This window comes from Miscanthus floridulus, chromosome 9 (assembly GCF_019320115.1).
Source record: "Miscanthus floridulus cultivar M001 chromosome 9, ASM1932011v1, whole genome shotgun sequence".
Classification (NCBI taxonomy): Eukaryota; Viridiplantae; Streptophyta; class Magnoliopsida; order Poales; family Poaceae; genus Miscanthus; species Miscanthus floridulus.
Genome location: NC_089588.1, coordinates 111,648,698 through 111,664,511, shown reverse-complemented (window position 1 = coordinate 111,664,511; position 15,814 = coordinate 111,648,698). Strand labels below are relative to the sequence as shown.

Genomic DNA, 15,814 nt, shown 5'->3' with positions numbered 1-15,814 from the left:
TTATATCACAAGTTAAACCTACATTGCAAGTTTCAACATGCTTCTTTTTATTTTGCTCATCAAGCAAAGATGAATGAGCCTTTTCAAGCTTTTTGTGAGCTTTGCCAAGCTTCTCATTGGCTTCCTCTAGCCTCTCATGAGATGCATTGAGCTCATCAAAGGCTTGCTTAAGGTCTTTTAGTTCCTTACGCAAGCTTTTGCATTCCCTTCTCTTGATGTCAAAGTGTTCTCTAGCATCTTCTAGCATGTCAAATAATTCATCTTTAGTGGGTTCATCATTATCACTATCACTATCATTTTCATTTTCATGTTCATTTTCATCATCATGTTCTTCATCACTTTCATCATCACAAGATTATACCTTAGTGGCCTTAGCCATGAAGCATGATGAAGATTCGAAGAGAGAAGGCTTCTCATTGATAGCAATGCTTGCACGATCCTTCTTCTTGGTGGTCTTGTTATCATCACTATCATCATCATCATCATCACTTGAGGAAGCATCACTATCCCAAGTGACTACATATGAACCACCCTTCTTCTTCTTGAATGCCATCTTGTCCTTCTTCTCTTTCTTTTCCTTCTTGTCCTTCTTTTTGTTCTTCTTGTTGTCATCATCATTATCACTATTGTATGGGTATTGAGCAACAAGATGATCTTTGCTTCCACACTTGAAGCACCTTCTTGACTCTTCCTTGTTCTTGGATGAAGACTTCTTCCTTCTAGCACGATAGCCCTTCTTCACCATGAACTTGCCAAATCTCTTGACAAAGAGAGCCATCTTCTCATCATCATCCCAAGATTCATCTTCTTCACTTGATGTTTCTTGCTTAGCTTTGCCCTTGGATGATGTGGCTTTGAATGCCATGCTCTTCTTCTTGTCATCCTTCTTCTCATCTTTCTTCTCCTTCTTTTCTTCCTTCTCATCATCATCTCTATAAGTATCATTGGTCATTATATCTCCCAATACTTGGTTTGGTGTCATGGTGTCCAAACCGCTTCTCACTAGAATGGTGACCAATGTACCAAATCTTGAAGGTAAGCATCTCAAGAACTTGTGGGAAAAGTTCTTGTCCTTCATTTCTTCACCAAGTGCTTTAAGATCATTGACAAGCACTTGAAGCCTATGGAACATCTCTGGCACACTCTCATCCTCCTTCATCTTGAAGCTTGCAAACTTCTCTTTGAGGATGTATGCCTTAGCACTCTTCACGGCTTGAGTGCCCTCAAATAATTCTTCCAACTTCTTCCAAGCCTCATGAGCCATCTCAATATTCTTGATTTGCTCAAATGTTCTTTCATCCAAAGCATCATGGATGGCACTAAGAGCAATGTCATTATTTTGGAGTAGTATTTCTTCGGCGGCGGTGGGAGCCTCTTCATTTTCAATCTCAATCTTTGTCTCTACCACCTTCCAAACCTTTCTATTGATTGACTTGATATAAGTTGTCATCTTAGCCTTCCAATAGGGATAGTTGGAGCCATCAAATTGGGGTGGCTTCTTTGTGTTGTTGATTTGAGACATTTTTACACCGAAGGTTGTTAAGCCTTAAATCACGGTGACCTCGGCTCTGATACCACTTGAAAGGTCCTAATGGCTAGAGGGGGGTGAATAGCCTAATAAAAATTTCTATAACAACACTTAACAAAATGGTTAGACAATTATGAGGTGAAGCAAGTGTTGCGCTAGCCTACTCAAAATGCAAGCTACCTACCACAATTCTAGTTTAGATAGTATGTATTCACACAATAGCTATGACACTACCCTATGTTAGTGTGCTCGCAAAGGCTAACTAAAGAGCCACACCAACCAACCAAGCAAGCTCTCACAACTAGCTACACTAAAGAGCTTGACAACTAGTTTGTGGTAATGTAAAGAGAGTGATCAAGAAGGTTATACCGCCGTGTAGATGAAGGAACCAATCAATCACAAGAATGAATACCAATGAAGACCAATCACCTCGGAATCAATGATGAACACAATGATTTTTACCGAGGTTCACTTGCTTGCTGGCAAGCTACTCCTCGTTGTGGCGATTCACTCACTTGGGGGTTCATGCGCTAATTGGCTTCACACGCCAAACCCTCAATAGGGTGCCGCACAACCAACACAAGATGAGGATCACACAAGCCACGAGCAATCCACTAGAGTACCTTTTAGCTCTCCGTCGGGGAAAGGTCAAGAACCCCTCACAATCACCATGATCGGAGCCAGAGACATTCACCACCCTTCGCTCGACGATCCTCGCTACTCCAAGCCGTCTAGGTGGTGGCAACCACCAAGAGTAACAAGCGAAACCCGTAGTGAAACACGAACACCAAGTGCCTCTAGATGCAAACACTCAAGCAATGCACTTGGATTCTCTCCCAATCTTACAAAGATGATGAATCAATGATGGAGATGAGTGGGAGGGCTTTGGCTAAGCTCACAAGGTTGCTATGTCAATCTAAATGGCCAAGAGATTGAGCTTGAGCCGGCCATGGGGCTTAAATAGAAGCCCCCACAAAATAGAGCCATTGTACCCCTTCACTAGATACAGTGTGGGGTGACCAGACGCTGGCCCTTAGCGTCCGGTCACGTGATTCACGCCATGTGTCCCCTACTTCAAATATTGTTCGTTAGATTTCAACGGTCATCAGTTGACCGGACGCGTCAGTTAGAAAGTGACCGGACGCTGGACCTCAGCGTTCGGTCATTTCCAGTAAGGTTCCAAACGTGAATTTTCATGATGCCCGATCGGACTCACCCAGTGTCCAGTCATTCAACGTCTCCTCTGTGCGCCTCACATCAGCGTACATCAACACTGATCAGACGCACCCTGCCAGCGTCTGGTCGTAGAGCGACCCAGCATCCGATCATTTGACCGATGCCAGTGTCTTCGCTGATACATCTGACCGGACGTGCCGGTCCAACCGTGGCTAGCGTCTGGTCACTCCTAGTGACATCCGTCTTTTCTGTCTAGGGTGGCAGTGGCACTGTCGGACTGTCTGCACTCTACGGGCGGACACTCCGCCAGTGGAGTTACTTACCCTTGCACCTAAAACTTCACCACCCTTAATCAAATGTGCCAATCACCAAGTATATCACCTTGTGCACATGTGTTAGCGTATTTTCACAAATATTTTCAAGGGTGTTAGCACTCCACTAGATCCTAAATGCATATGCAATGAGTTAGAGCATCTAGTGGCACTTTGATAACCGCATTCCGATACGAGTTTCACCCCTCTTAATAGTATGACTATCAATCCTAAATGTGATCACACTCTCTAAGTGTCTTGATCACCAAAACAAAATAGCTCATATGGTTTATACCTTTGATTTGAGCTTTTTATTTTTCTCTTTCTTCTTTCCAAGTCCAAGCACTTGATCATCATCATGGTATCATCATCATCATGCTATGATCTTCATTTGCTTCATCACTTGGAGTGTGCTACCTATCTCATGATCACTTGATAAACTAGGTTAGCACTTAGGGTTTCAACAATTCACCAAAACCAAACTAGAGCTTTCACCAGTAGAAGTCAAGCCCCGGTCCTCACGTAAACCAGTATTACATCTAATCCTTTGACCATTTGTTCTTCTGAGCGAAGGAAATTTCCAACTTCTCGCCCTTCTGATTCCTCCATGGCATGAACGCGTAGCTCCCATACTGGTCTATCAACTGGTCTTCGCCAACCCGTTTGGGCTGGTGCTAGAGCTCATAGTACTCATAGAAGTACTAATATTGGGCTCTACACCATAAGACAAACAGGCCTAGCAGAATGTTCTCAAAGTAACGATACCATTAGGGGTGAGGTGATGCAGTTGTACCTCAAATGCCTCTAGGACTGGATAAAGGAAGTGGGCCACTGGAAAGTGAAGGCCGCAAATGAAGAAATCCCTGAAAACCAGGCATCAGCGGCCTACGGCTTGGGAACCGTCTCCCCTTCCGGAGGCTTCACCTTGGCCTCACCAAAACAACCCAACTTCCACAGCTCTTCGTCATGTCCGCTGTCATGAACGAGGGGCCAAAGTCCCATGTCTTGCTCGGGCCAGCCATATCCTTTGCCTCCTCTACACTTATGAGATCTGCAACGGAGGCTTCAACACTTCCAAGATCCTCCGCTAGCTCCTGCGCCTCCGTACTGGCAACCATACACTCAAAGCACGTAGACCACCCAATCGCCCTAACGTCGAGAAGCCGGCGGTATGGACTGAAGAAACTAGCCCGGTGGGGAGGAGGACTAATGGGAGAAGCCACTTCCAAAGCGCTGGCCAAGAACAAAAGGGAGCGAAGGCTAAAAGCATATAGGCCAAGGGCAAGGGCAAGAGGGAAAAGCTTGGAAAGCAAAAGCTGGGAAAGCGACAGCACAATCGATACGACGCAACCTTCACCTACTGCCCACTTATATAGCCCCCGCCCCCGGCGCTTCAACTTTAGGGGCCAACAGTCGCATCCGTTCAAAATGCGTTGGTTTTAGAGCCACCACAGCGAACCAAACGACGACACGTCACCAGTGCAACGGTCTGATTCAGGCGATCTAGGGGGAATGGGGGGCAGCGTCCACATGCGCAAGAGCCTCTGCACCTTAGAACCTAAGGACCAGATTTTGAGGACAAGGCCCACCAGCATCAGACCATGCCCTCAAGGGGGGAATTGTTGGGACACGGTTACGAGTCGCGGAGGCTCCGAGGCTCGTAGTGGCGCTCAGAACTAACGATTAACAAAGTTCTGTGAGCATTGTGCAGGGAAAAAAACAACGGAACCTTCGCCTAGTCAGCTGCCCTGGGCGAAGGTCCAGAAGCAGCGGTGAAGGCGCCCGAAGGCAGCCGAAGGCAGCCGAAGGCGAAGGCTCTGGCGATACAGGCGGAGGCTACGGCCCAAGTGTCGGTGCGAAAGTCCGGGCGGAGGCACCTCGGGCGGAGGTTCTAGGAGCCAAGGAAGCTCATGCAAGGCGGCGGTGCTAGGCCATGGGCCACAGACGGACTCACAGTAGCGGCCCAGTAAGGAGAGGCGGTTGAATAAGAGGATACCCAAACTACCCCGGGCAGCTTGTATTAGCACAGGGATATACCGGGAATGTACCACGACGGTCGCAAGGTATTGTTGTAATACGGCGCAACAGCAAATAGTGCCCTATAAAAGGGGGTATAAATCCTGTAAAGGAAAGGTTGGTGAATACATTTATAAAACTCTAATTTTACCTGGACCCACCTACCACTTTCCACACCTTCGCCCAGGGCATCCGACTAGGTGAAGACCCTACATGTCTCACCTTCTGGAAACCTCGGTTTTCTAACAAGGTGCATCACAACTTTGTGGGCTTTACCATCCATACGTGCATTGTTTTTTTTTTTTATGAAACTAGAGGGGTTTGCACCCCCTACAGATAATTTAAAAAGAAATAAAAAAGGTAGAGTAAAAAAATAACAATTCAAGAAAGCAAAAAGGAGCTAAAGAAATGCTAGGTGTGACTTAATTTGCGCACCCTGGAAATGTTAAATGTTATTTATTGAGCTCCATGCGTAGGCGTTGGCTCTGGTCCTGCGAACTGTGGTCGTCCTTGAACCTTTGAGCGCCTTAAGGATTACCCACATTACAAGCAAGCATCACTTGATGTCTTTTGCTTGCACAACACAAAAGTGCACAAAGAGAGATTCATTGTGAAAAGAGGAAGTAGCAGAAACGATTTATGATTTATATCCTGTCCATCATCAGGAACAAATACCTTGAGTGCTTATAGGTTAGCTGCACACATTGACAAGCATAATGTGCATTGCCTCAACCACAAAATTTGGTGCTTCATACAACCAACATCCGCTTTATTACCACAACTCTATACGCTCAGCGGATACACACAACTCTGAGCATTAGCAGCGCCACTGCTAGCTTCATGAGTTCTGACACACAAGCAAACACATAGCATTAACATCAGGAGAACAATGGCGGATCTCGCCGTTGGCATCTCCAAGGCGGCGGTGGAGGCGCTGGTGAGCAAGGTCCAGTCTGCCATCAAGGAGGACGCTGAGAAGTGGCTGACCGTGCAACGTGACCTGGTGTTCATCACGGGCGAGTTCGAGATGATGCAGTCCTTCCTCGACACCGCCAGTGAGGAGCATGTCAAGAATAAGATCGTGGGGACATGGGTGCGGCAGGTCCGCGACCTGTCCAACGACGTGGAGGACAGTATCGATTTCATCCTCCACATCGACACGACAAAGAGGTCGTGGTGGCTACGGCTGCTGCCGTCCTGTGGGGGCAAGACGGGAGCGCTACTGCCGGTGGACGCAGCAGTGGGCGAGACAAAGCTGCTCAGGGCCCGGGTGGTGGACGTGAGCCAGAGGAACATACGCTACAACCTCATTAGCGACTCTGGTTCCAAACCCCTGGCCCTACCGCCGCAGGAAATGGCTGCTGCAAGTAAAAGGTCATTTGGTGACATTCTCCTCAATGCCACTAAGAAGAAAAGTGGGCTCTCAGATGATCTTGCCGGATTGATCATTAGGGAAGATAAGGAACTTCAAGTAATTTCGATATGTGGAACAGGAGGCGATCATGGGAAAATATCCATCATCAGGAAGGCGTATGGCGATCAAAGGATCCATAAGAACTTTCAATGTCGTGCTTGGGTGAAGCTACAGCATCCGTTCAATCCTCATGAGTTCATCCGATGCTTGGTGGCTCAGTTCTACACAAACTCTTGCGAAGCACTAGGAGGAGAAGTTGTTGGCGTACGCGCCCTGACAATGATGGAAGGGAGCCAAGGTGCTTATAGTCTCACCCAGGAGTTCGTGCAGCAGGTCAACAAGCAGAGATACCTCGTCGTTTTGGAAGATCTGTCCACCATCTCACAGTGGGATGACACGTTAAGACATATCTACCCGACATGAAGAACGGGAGCCGGATCGTTGCGTCGACTCACGACCTCGAAATTGCTAGCCTTTGTCCTGGGGAACCGTGCTTAGTATCCGAGCTGAGGCACTTTTCAACTGATCACTCGGTCTACGTCTTTTACAATGAGGTAAATCTTGAAAACTGTTGGATCTAGTATGTGTTAATGGTGCATAAATTATATATACATTTCCATTAATGAATTTAGTATTTACTAGTCTATGAACACGTTCTCTCGCACATGCTATAATTTTAGAAGACATAAGCACTAGTTATTGTTTAATGTATTTGACTAATATAAAAATAGATATATTAAATTATTAGTTTTTCTCTTTATTCATTTCTAACACAATATGCATAATATATTACTCACTCCGTTGTAAATTATGTCGTTTTGATTTTTTTTTGTACATCAATTTTACTATGTATCTAGACATATGTTATACCTAGATACATAGAAATAATGATGTACCAAAAAAGTCAATTAAGCAACTTATAATTTGGAATTGAAGGAATAGTCTTGTAGTCTCAACTACTGATCTATAGGTTCATCCATATCTATACTTTTTTTCATTTGCTTGGTACCTCTGTGTATCTTCAATATATATTCAGTTAAAATCTTAGCTTAAACTATGATTACTCCGGTTTACATCAGCATATATCTTATGATGTCATGAATCTAAATTCCAAATTTGAAATATATAATAGTCTAATCTTTTGTTACAGATTTTTTTATCCTTAAATTAAGGTGCCACATTGGTACTTACGGTATTTTTTATTAACACTCTTATATATTTTTCAAAATAAAGACTTTAGGTTATAGACTGTACTTTTAAGTACTACAGTAGGACGCTACCCACCAAGGTTCAAACCTTTGTATCACACCTTTTTTCTAGGCCACAGCCTCCCAATCTCTTTCTTTGTGCTTCTACGCATGCTAAAAAAACTCGTTTCTAGGCTAGAGCCTCCCAATCTCTAGATGACGCGGCTCATTTTAGTTTCCAGAGGCAGCTCATTTTCTCAGCGCCCAAATGCAGGCGCCCCAACGACCCTATCCAGGAAGCCTATCTAGCACCTTGTTGAGGTAGCCTGCTTATCTCCATGAAGCCGCAGCATTGGCAGACATTGTGCCACTGAATCTAGAGCCTATGCTACCGGATCAAGAGTTCGTATCGCTAGATCTAGAGTATGTACCACCAAATTTGAATTCCATGCCACCAGATCGTGAGTGACGACACAGTCACCAACCTCCGCCCACTTGTGGACGATAATCTAGACCCCGCCACTAAGCTCTGGTTCCTTGTGTCCTACTCCAAGGCCGAGGTCATTGATATACTATGGCTTGTGATCACCAATGAAGGCGGCGAGTCAGAAAGGGGTGGTAGGAGGGGCAAAGCAAGTCAGGGTAGCAGTGGAAGGGGCAGGCAGAGGCAGTGGGTTAGGGAGGGGCAGGCAGAGCTGGCAGTGCCATGGGTTTGGAACCATGACAAGCATCGTGTTGTTCGACGGTGGTTGATGTGTGTGACTCCGATGGCTTAAGCATTCAAAAACGCTCAGAGACACAGGCAATTTATCTTGTGGTTTAGGCTTTGGTGCCCTACTTCTAGCAATATGGTGCCCTACATCTAGCCATAGTCGTAGTCGAGTTTGTTGTTCACATATGGTAGCGCTATGCTAATATAGGGATTTGCTTGGGCTCTTGACCGAGTGGACGATTGATTGGTTTCTACTTTTGTTGAACCGGGGATCTCTTAGGTTTCCGTCCTTTTCTACAGGAGCCCATGCCTTGTCTTATATATTGGGGAGGCGATGGGACTACAAATCGGGTGATGTGTCCTACGGTTTCTCTCCCTGGGCTTTGGTCTTCATCTCCCGCTTGGTGCCGCCGAGTCCTTCTTTGTCTTATAGCTGGGCGCTAACAAAACGTCTACATTCCGTAACGCCTTTGCTACCACATGGTGCTGTCTACAGCAGCGGCGCCTTCCCTAGGCAAGCCTTCTCCTAGGTTCCTTGGCACGCAAGGCCCTTCTCATCCAGGGATGCTGCCTGGCGGATCATGAGCCTCCCGCCGGGGGAGTTCCTTGTCCTAATGTGTCATGCCTAGGGCATGACCCTACTGAGGGAGTGGCCAACAACACCCTATGGCGGTGCGATGCTTTTGTGCCTATTAGGCTATGAGCGTCTGACAGATTCTAGAGCTGGTTTCTCCTCTTGGCTCGAGAGGAGCGTTCTCCCCGAGCCAAGGCTGGGTCAGCTACAATGGCAGTAGCTTGGCCTAGCCCTTGAGGCCTAGCTAGGTCAGGACTCCATCGGGGGGAGGGCCACCTGCAGGCCACCGAGCCTTCTCTTAGTTGCCAGTAGGTGCGTGCGAGCGCACCCAATGGGTGTAGCCCCCGAGGTCCCGGTAGGCTCAGAGAGTCAACTAGTGGTTTAGATGGACTGTCGATTCCATAACTCGGTGACTTAACACACCCTGTGTTAGACTCTCGACAGGCTACGATGGTCAGAGCGATAAGCAAGGGCGACACATTGAGGACAAAGATGGGGAGGATGCGGTGAGTGGGAGGGAGAGGACGAGTAAGGGAGTAAACTTGGGGCGGGGGTAAGGGTTGGGTTTCTTGGCATAAAGTTTCCTGGAAATTCTAAGCATATATATATGGCTAAATGGGCTTTTGTCTTTAGATGGGCCACACAATTTTCAGAGGTGGTTTCCTTAAAACGGCGGCCTCTGTTGTAAATGGGCCCATTTACAATTTTGAGATGTGGTCGTTATCCTTCAGCCTCCAATTATTTAGAGAGAATTCCTTATTTGACACTGAAGAAATGACCCGTTCCTTTCTTGGCCCTCAAAAAATTTTCGTTCCGTATTTGACACCGAGTTCAACTTTCGTTCCTTCCGTGACACTCTGTCGCGTTTTCCATCCGGCCACCGTTAACTACACTGTGAAAAGACGATTTTGCCCCTATGGGCCCCACCACCCTTCTCCCTCCTCTCCTCCAGGCCACCGTGTCCTCCCCCAGTCCGCGGCCACGCCACCTGAGAAGGCCGCCGGCCGTCCCCGCCACCCATGGGCCCACCGAGCCCATCCACGGGCAGCCGTCGACGCTCGCTAGATCTGCCGCCGGGGTGCATCCTCCACCGTCGAGCCGAATCCGGCTTCCCCACCAACAGATCTAGCGCTGCCGCGCTCGTGCCCGCCCTCGATTTGCCGCCAGCGAGCTCGCTAGATCCGTGGGTGGATTCGCGCGCCCCGAGGCCGGATCCGCGCGCCCCGAGGTCAGATCCGCGAGCCCCGAGGCCAGATCTCGCCGGACTCCACCGTCATCGTCGCGGCCGCCTGCTCCACCGCGCCACCGTCGTCGCCACTTCTAGTCCACCGCCGGTCGCCCGAGGCCGGATCCGCACGCCCCGAGGCTGGATCCGCGCGCCCCGAGGCCGGATCCGCGCGCCCCGAGGCCGGATCTCGCCGGACTCCACCGCCGTCGTCGCGGCCGCCTGCTCCACCACGCCACCGTCGTCGCCGCTCTAGTCTACCGCCGGTCGCCATCGAGGAGAGGGAGGAGCGCGGAAGGGAGGGGCGCCACCGCGCCTAGGGAATGGAGGGGCGCCGCCGCGCCTAGGGAAGGGAGGAGCGCCGCCGCGCCATGGGAAGGGAGGACCACCGCCGTGCTCGGGAGGGAGAGGGCCTCAGAATGGAGAGTTGGAGGGAGGGAGAGAGAGTGGAGAGAGGGAAAGAGTGGAGGGCGCCATCGGGAGGGACGGGCGTGTCTGCGCGACTGCGGGGAGACGGAGGGAGCGAGGCGACTGCATGGAGGAGGAGAGGAGAAGGGTGGTGGGGCCCACAGGGGCAAAATCGCCTTTTCATAGCGCAGTTAACGGTGGCCGGATGGAAAACGCAACCGAGTGTCACGGAAGGAACGAAAGTTGAACTCGGTGTCAAATAGGGAACGAAAATTTTTTGAGGGCCAAGAAAGGAACGGGTCATTTCTTCAGTGTCAAATAAGGAATTCTCTCAATTATTTAAGTGAAAATTCATGACCACATTTGGAAAAAAATCCCTGTCTCCTAAATTCAATTTTGTAGTACTGAAATTTAAAATAGCATGAGTAGAAGTTTATAACAAACCTAGAACTAGCTATATGATGGGATATAGATAGTACTAGTGTAGGTCGATGATCCAATTGATAACAGACCATAGTGGTTTGATGTGAGTTGAGAAATTTTATGTTTCGCTTATTTGTATATGTCCTTATTTTTTTACTTCATACTGTCATAGGTGAATAGTATTTTTTATTAAATTAGTTAATCTCGCTCCCAAATTCTATTCTCAACTCGTTCGTTCATCTCTCTGTCCGTATTTGCAGGCTTTCCAAAATGATACAGTCCATTCGTTTATAAGGGAACACTATGGCCTTCTTGGGCATGAGAAAGTGGACAAACTTTTTGAGGAGTCCAAGAAACGTCGCCTTATTTCAGTGTGGGGGATGCCTGGTGTTGGGAAATCAGTTCTTGTCCGGGCTATATGTGATAAATTCTACAGGCATACTTGGGTGAATGTATCCCATCCTTTCAATCCCACGGACGTCGCCCTGGAATTACTCATGCACAAAATGCAAGACAGTAAACGCCTTGTCGTCATTGATGGTTTGCACTCCAAGGATGACTGGGATTTCATAAAATCTAACTTCAAAGAATATGGACATCCTCGAAGCTGTATCATTATCGTTACTTCAGATGAAAGTGTCGCCAAACATTGTGCGCCATCATCTAATGATGCAGTGTACAACATCAAAGGTCTAGAACCTGATGCAGCCTGTGAACTGTTTATAAAGGTGTGTTTACTCACAACCACTGTTCCATTGTTTTATGTTCTTGCTCAATTCCGTTGTGCGTAGTGATCTAACTTAAAAACAATGCAACACCCCAAAGCAATTTGGTTGCGGTGCTGAAACCCAGCCCCCACCCGCGCAAGAAAAAAAGAAGACTTTGTCCCTGAACTGTTAATACCGTGTCAGTTCACCTCCGAGCTAGTGACATTTGTATTTTGTGTCCCTTAATTATGAAATACAATGTTGAATTTTAAATGTAGAGATATAGATGACATGATACCAATCATAATTAAAATGACACTGCATCGGTAAAACACTATTATCAATTACCATTTGGCTTAGAGAAGTGAGGCATGTGGCTACGGAAAAATACAAGATCTGCCTAATTTCTTTTGTATCAAAGTTAATAAATTACCCAAATAAAATAGTAATTCACAACGCTTTAAAAAGCAAGCTAGTTCCAATAAAATATATTTTGCCAAATTATTGGTAACTTTAGAACGAATCATGCCTCGGATACCCTTGGCTTATTTCTCGGCTAATTTTTATTTTCTCACTAAGTTTTTCTGCTTCGGGAGATTAAACTATGCATACTACGTTAGATGCCGCTCGTTTGGACATGTATAGCTACGACTGAATGCATTTTGATTTCTGAAGGAAAGATGAGCAACATCTGCTTCATTTCACCTTTTCTTCTTCTTAGTTTTTCTATTTTCTAAGATTCAATGTGTATACCCTAATTTTCATTGTTGTTTTTGGTGAATATTGGCAAATTAAGTGAATGATAATTTGCTTATGCAAGAATCCCGATTTGATTCCTTTTGTTGATGCTCCAGTAGCTCATATTTTTGTTTTTGAATTCATTTTCGTTCCTTGATCATTTTTGTCATAAAGCTAGGAAATTTTTCTTTAGTGGAACATAAATTCACCTGTGAAATATCTATTTTTTCAGTGACCAGAACATTCACAAGGTTCAATTGGCAGGAATTTTTTTTTGTTCGAACAGAACGTTTACATATTAGGTTCTTTGCAAAATATCAATTACCTGAAGAGGTGTGTGTGTATTCTTTTAGCTTTTTTATGTGTATAATGATCTTAGCAAGTTTATTCAGCTGAGTCTAGTTTAGATCTCTGTTTTCCTCTTCACGTGAAACCAAATATGTAATATTTTAAATTTGTGTTTGCTTTGTTAGCTAGTTCAGCTTGTGCGTCATCTGCGTCACAATATAAGATTGATCATTACGGGGAAATACCACTTCAGAAATACTAGCGTTGTAGCCCGCCGCTCTCTGTCAAATGCATGCATGTTCATTTGCTTCCTTTGAGTTGATGCTAATGGGGTTTCGTTTTTTTCAAACTCGGTTAACCGATAGGTGCTCGGGGAGAAAGGATGCTATCTGGAGGATGAGATGGAAGAAGAAGAAGCAAACTATATTATCTTGCCCAAGTGCGGCGGGCTTCCTGGAGTGATAATTACTGTGGCAAGATACTTGACCACAAAACCAAGAGACGTCCTCCGACAGGAGATGATGCGTCTGAGCGACAACTTCATGCAGGAGCTAGCCAGCAACCCAGAGTTTGATTCATTGCGGGGCCTACCTGCCTGGATGCATTCCTACCTGGATGCTTGCCCTCGCCATCTGAAGAAATGCATGCTGTATCTATCAATCTTTTCACAGGACACCATCATTCGGCGAAGGCGTTTGATCAGGCGATGGATCGCCGAGGGCTACTCAAAGGGCACCGACAGCAATAGCGTGGAGAAGTACGCAGAGAAGATGTTCGACGAGGTCGCCGCACTGAGCATCATGCAGCCAGTAGTGGAGGCAGGCAAGGAGATTGGGTACCGAGTCAACGGCTTCTTCCGTGAGTACGTCTTGTCAGCGCCAGTGGAAGAGACCATTTTCTTTCCAGTGAAAGTCTCTGCACTGGAGAAGCAGGGGCATGGCCGCCTGACCACAGAAGGCATAGGACAGCACCTAGCCATCGGAAGCAGCTGGGAGCTAGATCGGATATTGTTCGAGAGTTTGGACTTCTCACGGCTACGGTCTCTGACGGTGTTTCAAGAGTTTCGGTCATTCTACGTCTTGGACAGGATGAGGGTGCTTCGGGTGCTGGATCTAGAGAATGCAAGGAACGTAACTGATGATAACTTCAATGAGATTGGGAAGCTGCCGTCTCGTCTCAAGTTCCTCTCCCTCAGAGGACAGAGTGGAATCACTCGGCTACCACACTCCGTGGGTGAGCTGGTGCTGCTGCAAACTCTGGATATCAGAGACACATCCATTGACAAGCTGCCAGAACCCGTGGGTGGCCTGGTGCAGCTGCAAACTCTGGATATCAGAGGCACCAGGATCCGCATGCTGCCACCATTCATCACCAGGCTAAGGAAGATGCAGTACATTCGTGCAGGTACCATTTTTTTTATGAAAACCCGGCCGTGCCTCTCAAATACAAAGCAAGCGCTCTACCATTGGAGCTACATCGATCCGCACATTGTTTGCAGGTACCACCGTTGCATGGACTGATGATGCGGAGCAGGGATCGACGCCGCCATCAAGTAGCAGGTGGCGCACTCTGGCGTCCTTCTTGCCCAACAAGTTCCTCAGACGTGCAGGTGGACCTGTTGTTGGCTCTCGCAGTGGTGGTGTTGAGGTACCTAGAGGGATTAAGAGACTGCAGGCCTTGCAAACGCTGGGTACCGTCTGTGTAAATACCGCAGACGGGGAGGCCATTCTGGATGAAATATCTTTGGCTTGGATCCTTCCCCAGTTGAAGAAACTCGAAATCTCTGGCATCAGTGGCAAACAGGGAAGATTTTCTTTTCATTACTGTTTAAGCTCAAAGAAACATTTGGAATCCTTGACACTGCAGTTCGAGAAACACAACCATTTCGTTCATTGGCAAGACATCTCCTTTCCCACAAACCTACGGAGCCTCAAGATGTACGGCCATGTAGAGGAGCTGCCAGGGGACATCAAGAACCATGATAATCTGGTGAAGCTGACATTAGAGATGACTACACTGTTCACAGCAGAGGTCATAGAGGTCCTCGGGAGCATACCAAATCTGCAGACTCTACGCCTCCGCGTCAACAAGGATCAAGATGGTGAGCTCCAATTTCCCTCTACTGAACATTATTTCAGGAAACTCCAGGTCCTCGAGATTGCCTGCAAATCCAAGTTGCATCTAAGGTTTCACGAGGGTGCGATGCAGAAACTTGAACATCTGAATCTCCACTGCCTTGAAGGGTCAGAGATGCAGTTTTCTGGGCTAGAGCACCCAGTTTCCCTCAAGCAAGTATGGCTTCTGGGTTCCTTTGACGACGCACTCAAGAGAGAACTGCAGCTTCAGCTTGTGAAGCATCCCATGAAACCAGCTCCGAGATGGAGGTCCAGCCCCGTTCATCTTAGGCGTCAGAGAGCTGGAGGTTACCCTTAATTATTCTTTATTTGTTCTTCTTCTCTCTTCTCTCTTCTTCTCTGTCTTATAATCTTCTGAGAGTGAGCACCGACTGTTGTGTGTCTATATATTCCTGTATGTATAATAAAGGCTCCCGTGTTGAATGTGGACACGTATTCAGTTGGGATTGTATATTCTGTTCTCTTATCCAATTACTAGGTGCGTTACTTTCTCTGTCTGTATATGGTGGAAAAGGCCTGTAAGTAGATTATTATTACTCTATTGTTGTCGCGCATCTGTCTGTATATGGGGATAGGAGCGCGTTGGGGAGCGGAGGAAGGGCGGGTTCCATTTTCTATTTTGTTCCGCGGGGGGGGGGGGGGGGGGGGGGGGGGGGGGGGGGGGTCCCTTAATCGTGTCAAGTGTTTTTGTTGACCGCCTTAGTCGTAATCATCATCAGTTTGCCTCTGTGTTTCGTCTTTCGTGATGGACAGGACAGGACCGCCCACGCTGGAACTTGACAACACGCTGTTTCCTTGGCTCATGGCTAGCTAGTTGCCTTGTGAAACCATATGTGCTGTCATAACCCTGGTGGATTGTCTCGGAAAAAAAAACAAAAAAGTTGTGGAAGTAGTGTAGTAGTTTTGGTTAATACGTAATCAGTAGCATCAGGAGGTACAGTAGGACTTAATAATCCTCTCATTGTTGTCTCA

General features: G+C 47.1%; 1 pseudogene; it reads left to right on the top strand.

Annotated features, from left to right (window-relative positions):
- Window positions 1-5,920: 5,920 nt before the first annotated feature.
- On the top strand, window positions 5,921-15,140 carry LOC136480580 (disease resistance protein PIK6-NP-like; annotated as a pseudogene).
- Window positions 15,141-15,814: the final 674 nt, after the last annotated feature.